The sequence below is a fragment of the Acomys russatus genome, chromosome 26, assembly GCF_903995435.1.
Source record: "Acomys russatus chromosome 26, mAcoRus1.1, whole genome shotgun sequence".
Taxonomy (NCBI): Eukaryota; Metazoa; Chordata; class Mammalia; order Rodentia; family Muridae; genus Acomys; species Acomys russatus.
Genome location: NC_067162.1, coordinates 25,638 through 33,425, shown reverse-complemented (window position 1 = coordinate 33,425; position 7,788 = coordinate 25,638). Strand labels below are relative to the sequence as shown.

The following is a 7,788-nucleotide window of genomic DNA, read 5'->3' as shown; positions in this document are numbered from 1 at the left end:
GGCATTTGACCCATTTTTACAGTATCAGATATAAAAATCCCTCCACTGAGCAAGCCTCAGATCCAAGCAGATAGTGGTTGGTTACCCCGTAACAGTCATGCTACTATTGTACTCGTGGGCACAACTTGCCTGGCAGATCAGTATTGTAGCATTCAGTGTCCAGTACTGAATGAAACCATTGATTTCTTTTCTTTTTTTTTTTATGATTTATGGTCTTAAAAGACACTTTTAATAAAGAGTTTAAATTTGTGCTTAATCAACATAAAATTGAAGGTACTACATTGGTAAGAATTTCTCAAATTGTGATTTCACATAATGAACAAATAACTTCTTTGTAAGCCATACGTAGATTTGAAGGACAAAAATACACTTTTAAGTTGAAACAAAATACCATATACTACACGAATACAGTCATTCCCACTTACCACTTCTGTCATTCCCACTCACCTCTTAGGTATGCAATTATTCTTATGGTACAAAAGAGGACAATGTGTTGGACTGCCCATTAGTACACATAAGTTGGAAGACACTCTTAGGACAGCAAATCTTATTCCTACAAGGTAAGGTAGGGTGAGACCCCCTGTAGGAGCCGGCAGAAGGAACTGTGAATTAGTACTAGACCAAAACAAACAATCCAAGAAAGACACCATTGTTACATCCTGATTAGCCACGCAAGGACAGTCAACAAGACAGTCAAGAACTAGAAGAAAATCTTTCTGTAGAAGTTAATATGAGTAGAATGGTGAGCTGGCTGAAATCCTTTTAATTAATGTGAGATACCCTTGAATGTTCGGGGCCCTTTCAGACTGGTTTGTTCACTGTGGACAGTGTGATCAGCAGAGGGTATAAGGAGTCAGTGAGGAAAGTGAGTCAGACATGATGGTCAGTGGCTCTTGCACCTCTGAGTGAGTAGCAATCAGATCACTTCTGCATGTCTGACTGACTATCATTCAGACTGCTTCTGAAACATTGAATGACTTCCATCATGGCGCTTCTTTATTTATACAGGGTTCACAGAACAAAAGGAGAACAAGGCTTATCCAAAAGGTGCAGATTATGTGTTTGGTTTTTTTTTTCACTATATGTCTAGGTTTACAAGCTTATTCACTAATAGAATATACAACCTGAAAGAATTTTACTTTCATCACTCCTATTACTCCAATTTACAGATGCTAAAGAATGTGTCTTCCAAATATAACATATTTGTTATATAACAGCCTGCTTTTAGACTGGCAGTGTTTACAGTTTGAAAGCACTCCAGACAAACAGAAAATATCTGATCAAGGATTCTTATGAATAACAAATGCTAACACCAAACATATATTACTAAGTGTTTCATCATCTGTGCTGTAAAATCGGAAACATTTACTTTGGTCAATCAGATTCTGCTTACATTTAGAGTATGACTAACTGAAGAGAGATAAGTCGAGACATATTTGGTATTAGCTATCATTGCAGTGGAGAGATGGATTTAGAGAGTACAGGGAGAGGAGACTAGAATGGGGCCACATCACTGAAACAGTCTGGAAGCCAGGGGCAATAGAAACTCCCTGGACACCATGACAGTGACTTTAGCTATAACTCCCAGCAATGGAGAATATTGATCCTTAATTAGCCATCTTCTCTAACCAGGAAAGACTGCCAATAGAGGTTTTGGCACTTAAACCCAGCTGCAAAATCTTTGATCTACAATTTGTCCTGCCTACAGGATGTGCAGAGACAGGAACCGAGTATAATTATCATCACAGAGATTTCACCCAGAAATTGATGAAAACAGATGCAGAGACCCACAGCCTAACATGACGCATGGATTTGGGAATCCTGTAAAGGAGTAGAAGGAAAAATTAAATGAGTCAGAGGGGTCAAGGACACCACAAGAAAACCTACAGAATCAACTGTCTTTGCATCATTAGGGGCTCAGAAAGAATGAATTTCCAACCAATGAGTTTTTCTGGGACATAGAATGTTAGTGATTGATCTTTTTCAGGTATTTCTGCTGCAGCCGACTAATGAGTATACAACCACACTTAGAAATAGATTAGAGATGTAGATTATTAATAAAGTTAAGTGAAGATGTTTTGTTAGTGACTTTCCTGTGTAAAATTTTGGGGAGTAATTTGAAGTTGGAGAGGCACACTCTTGATAGTAGTGCAAGGGATGTTTTGAGGTCAGACAGCAGAAAGAACTCAATAATGTGCCTCTATTGCTAAAGGTGGGTGGATGACAAAAGTAATGATTAATTTCTTATACCCAATTTTGACCTTTGATTTCTGAAATTATTTAAAGAAATGTTAAAGGCTATAGTTGTGCATCCACATGGTTTAAATTAAAAACGGCTGATTGCATTTTATATGAAAGTTTAGATTTTTTTTCTTTTTTCTCTTTTGGTTTTCCAAGACAGGGTTTCTCTGTGTAGCCTTGCCTGTCTTGGACTCGCTTTATAGACCAGGATGGCTTTGAACTCACAGAGATCCACCTGCCTCTGCCTCCCAAGGGCTGAGATTAAAGGTGTGCACCAACATGCCTAGAAAGTTTAGATTTTTTGTACTTTTAAGAGCTCATTTTCTTAAGACTACATTTTAAGATGAATAACAAAATGATTGGATCCTCTTTTGTAACCACAAAATACAGTATGCATTTTCCCGCATTTGTAGTAAATAAAACCATGTGAGAGAAGCATATCCTGCCTGCTTACATTTTGTTAATATATGATAGGTTGCCTAGATAGGATTGTATGTGGGTTCCTGGGAGTAACTTGTTTTCTCACTTGCAATACATAAGGTATATGATCATGTCTCATTGTAATTGTTGATTTGAAGAAACATAGGATGCAATCACATTGTAATTTTTATATTGCTTGATAAATAAGCTGAAGGAAAAAATAAAGTTGTTGAGCTTAGTGTCATCCTCTGTGTCTTCTGTTGTGTGTGTGTGTGTGTGTGTGTGTGTGTGTGTACTCATGTCACATCCATTGTTGACCCCATATCTGTTTCTCAGATAACAGAACACTGCTGGAGCTGGCTTTGATAAATTAGGGAGGGAAGATGTTAGGGGAGATACAGGTAGAATTAGGATAGAGCAATTAGGCATAGGTAGATGATCCTATTTCATTATACACATGTATGAAGTTTCCAAAGAATAAAAAGTATCAGAAGGAAATATCTATGAATAATGATACAATAATTCTATATAGTAGCTTTAAAAATGTGGTATATTTTCTATTTAATTCTTGAGTCTGTTTTTGAGTATGTAGGCATTGTCTTGTATGTTCCTGTGTGACCTAGATTAAGATTAGGAATCAGAAAATGAAGCAGATACAGAAAATGGTCCGAGTGTTCTAAAAAGAAGCTATGTTTTATAGAAAACAATTTTATTAAGGTTTATAGGATATTACTTAGAATTTTCAAGGAAAGAGAAATGAATAAATAATAATGGTAATAGTTATCATCATCATCATCATCTATCAAAAAATGAGGCAAAGTCAATGAGAAGCTAAAGCAAACAATCCTGCACAAATGAGCACAAGATATTTCAAGGAAAACATGAAATATCAAGCACACCGCTGCCTTGGAGTTTAACCTTAGCTTTTTGGTGTGCCAAAAAACCGTTTCTCATAATCAGAAACAACAGCACCCCTTAAGGTCTGCTCCAGCCAACATCTGGCTCTTCCATTACATATTTCTGGCATTAGAGAAGAAGTTGTGTCCCCTCTATATACAATCGACCCTCAGCAGAAGCCTTTGTCAATTGGGCTCCTCAAACCTGTGCACATGTATAAGTGGGCATGTGTGCAAATTCACCACTGTTATTGAAATCGTCCAATGTATTAATGGTTAATATGGCCATTAATAAATTAGATGCACTTAAGAATCACAAATAGGTACATATATTGTATCAAATATATTTATAATTTTGATATATTGAATACCCATGTTTTCATTGAAGTGGACATTTGATGAGGATAGATATCTCAGAATTCCCAGACTGGCACTCAAATCCTGTTGGATTCCTGGTGTGGTCCTTGTCAAGTGACCTGAAGAACTACCGCACATTGATGGATCTTTTGATTTTGAAAGCATTACACCAGCAACAGAAAAGGATGTCAATAGAATAGTATGTTGGTATATTAAATATGTATACACAAGAAATCATCAAAGAACAATTTACACCAAGGAAAAGAAAAGCATTTTTTCTAAGTCTTAAGCAAAAGTCTCTCTGTTCCCAAAGTTCTTCCGTAGAGCTATACCGTGTAAGACCCTATCTATATTTCCTTACAGCATTTTAAATGTTTTGCCCTTCATGTTTATGGCCTTTTTGCAATTTGGAATTAATTTTTGTGCAAACTTGTAGATACAAGTCTAATGTCATTATCCTCACTGTGGAAATTCAATTTTCACGACACCATTTGTTGACAAAGCTTTTTTTCATCTATTTTAAGTTTTTGGGACATTTTTCAAATACTAAATGCCTGAAGGTATATGTACTCATGTCTGGGTCTTCAATTTTGTCCTTTTTGTTTACATCTATATATTTATGGCAATGCCATATAATTTCATTATTATCTCTTTATAGTATTTCATAAGATTGGAATGATTATCCTCCATCATTGATACTGATTGCTTTGGCTAATTAGGGTCTTTTTCGATGCCATATAAATGTTACAATTATTTTTGTTTATTTCCGTAGAGAATGAGATGTAGTTTTTCACTGGGATTGTATGTATTAAATGTGTAAAATACATAGGTAGGAAGAAAGGATCACAGCTTCTATCCATCTGGACAGTCATGTGCTTTGCCAAGAAGGGGAGAAAGAAGAATAGCATGGTATCCAGTTGATGTTTGTCCTTTGCTATAACAACATGCGAGTTACACAAAAATAATGAATCTTTTCCCATATTGATACTTTGAAATATAAGCTCAGAGATTACATCACACAACATTATATTCAATATCTAACTATCTGGAAGAGTTCTAGGCATATTGACAGTTTGAATGGGAATTTAATTCCCAAGGCTCTGAGGGGGATGAGGACCAGGTAGCTTAGTTTTACAAAGAAGCTTAAGCACTTCTGGGTTAAGTTGGTTTTAGCTCTAGATAAATGTGATAAGTGGATGATGAAACTATGTGATAAAGATTGATTTATGTTCAGAAATTTTGATGCACCAAGATAGGAAAGATGTCTTCTTCAGGGCTGTTGAATACACATAGCCCAAACACTAAGAATGTAACTTTTATATAATTCCTGATTGTGTCATGGTTTTTCTTGCAATAGGAAATCTATTGTATATATGTGTAATAATATAAATGTATATGTACACATATAAAATAATTTCAAACATACTATAAACAAAAGACAGCATGAAGAAGGAGAAATAACTCTTTGGTTTTAAGCGTTTGGCTTTCTACTCTTGGGATGTCATGTGCCCTAGCTGGCCTTTCCATTTGGGACACGACCTGAGTAGTAAATTCAGTTGGGTGCTTTGTCTGCCTTTCTGAGTTAGTAGGGTTTTACTCCAGCATCCTAGCTCCTGAGTCTTTATTAGGAAAATGAAGTGATTGGGATTCTCTTTCTTTAAAACAACTGAAGAACATGTACTCTTTTTCTTCCTGAGTTTGTGTGACCTGGCTTAATGTTATCCATTATCAGTCCATGAATTTTTCTACACACATTATGACTCTATCTTTCATTGTAGTCAAGTTATAGTACATTTTCTATATGAAAAGTTCTTAATGTTGGATTTATCTGTTTATGCATATGTAGGAAGACACTGTTTCATTGCTACAATAAAGAAAACAGCAAGGATAATCTATATTCACATATTTCTATGGTATGAGATGGAGTTCACTGGGTATAGGCCCAGGATTTGAATACTTCAATCTAATCATACTTCCAGTTTTTAGCTTTTCAACAAACCTCACACTGACCCCCAAAATAGCTGTATTAATTTCTCCAAATACTTTTAGCTGACGTTAGCATTATCATTATGCCAAACAGATAAGGACAGAACAATGACAAATAAAGTTGTTATCAAATAAGCATGTAGATAAAAAATTCTCACTAAAATATTAGCAAACAATCTTCAAAATCTTGTTAAAACAATCATTCTTTGGATTGATATCTGTATGAGGTAACAGATATTGCTCTTATGGTGATATTATGCTTGTGATGATACTACAGCCTCTGCAGAATAAGTTCATGGCCACACATGGTTTCAGTTTTCCTTACAGGTAGAATGTTGGTCCCCTAAAACTGGCTGTGATAGCCATATGCATCCAAGCTGCCCTGCCTGGATGAACCCCACCGGAAGTCTAGTAATATTGACAGAGTTCTTGCTGAACCCTTTGCATATCATTTGGGTATTGAGAAGACTCTCACTGCTGCAAATTGACAGAAATGAGACTCAAATAATAAGGAAGCTTTTGTTGGTTCCTAATTCAAGAAGTAGAAACACTTGTATGGTCATCTTTCTAATCTTTCATAGACGAAGGGCCAAACACCTATTTAAGTCACTGTATTAACGTTTTGAGATAAGAGTGTGAATCAACCACTGGATACAAAGCAAAACATGTCATTTAAATAATTAAAATATGATCCAGAGGGTTTATTCCTTATCCAGAACAAACTGAGACTGGGCATAACAGAGTAATAATTCATAAGGACAAAAGGTCCAAAAGAAGGAAAACAAAGAGAAATGATGGGAGTGATGTTTTCTAGCCACCAATTGTGTTTAGGCAACAGAGCAATGCAGCCTCTTAAGAAGGAGGATAGAGTATAAAAACACAGAAAGATAGACACCAGGTACAGGGTGTTGTGGGTGGCTCTGGACTCAGGGGAAGTTCTGCTGGAATTATGAGTGCTGCGGATGTGTTGAGCCAACTGTTTGTGTCTCAACAGGAGGACAATCATGGAGCCACTGGACCACACAATGAACCCAGAAAGGAAGACTTCAGGACATACTACCAATGCTGCATAGAGGGCGTCATTAACATCATCATGCCCTACAGTGGAGCAGTATTCAAAATATCGCTTTCTTGTCACATTTTTTGTGTTTATGTTGGTAAATATGTACACAAAGAAAATGAAATTTATCAAGAAGTACAAAACCTAGATAATAAATATGCAGCATCCAGTGTACTTCTCAGCTTTGCCTTTATGATCCTTCCAACATGATTTTCTAGGACTGATGGTGACAGCCTGGAAGACACTCAAGAGACATGTGGTTCCAATGGACACTCTCCGGGCACTTCATTGAACATACACTATGAAATTGCATCCAAATTCAGTCAAGAATTGCTTCAATCCCCAAACTGCCATTGTTTGGGGAACTCCTGCAGAAAGAATGATCAAGGCATTGGCTGCCATTAGATGCATGAGAATCAAACTGTGGGCTTCAGTTTGCATTCTCTGTAGTAAAGAACTAGATAGTAGAAGATAAGAGAAAAATTTTCCAAAATTCGAGTGGCTGTTTGTGATAAGAAAACAATGTTGATTGCCAGATTCCAAAAGCTCATTTTATGATTCAGCACTATTTCCTTTAGTGTATGACCACATAGTTTCTCTGGTTTAATGAATAACTGCCAATGATTGCAGCTTAGGGTGAAAGAAGAATCCATTAATTCATGGAGCTACTGAGAGACTGAAACAGCGGGTCCTTTATACTCCCAACTACAAAGCCAGAAAAAACACCTCTTCCAGAACTTCTTTGTATGAATGGTTAATTTCCATGTTTATCCTGTGAGATGGCTCAATACTTATAATGTAAATAATGATGGAAGGAGAGATAAAAAG

At 36.3% G+C, this 7,788-nt stretch overlaps 1 pseudogene; it reads right to left on the bottom strand.

The window, feature by feature from the left end:
* Positions 1-6,540: 6,540 nt before the first annotated feature.
* Positions 6,541-7,511, bottom strand: LOC127209619 (vomeronasal type-1 receptor 4-like; annotated as a pseudogene).
* Between the last annotated feature and the right edge of the window lie 277 nt (positions 7,512-7,788).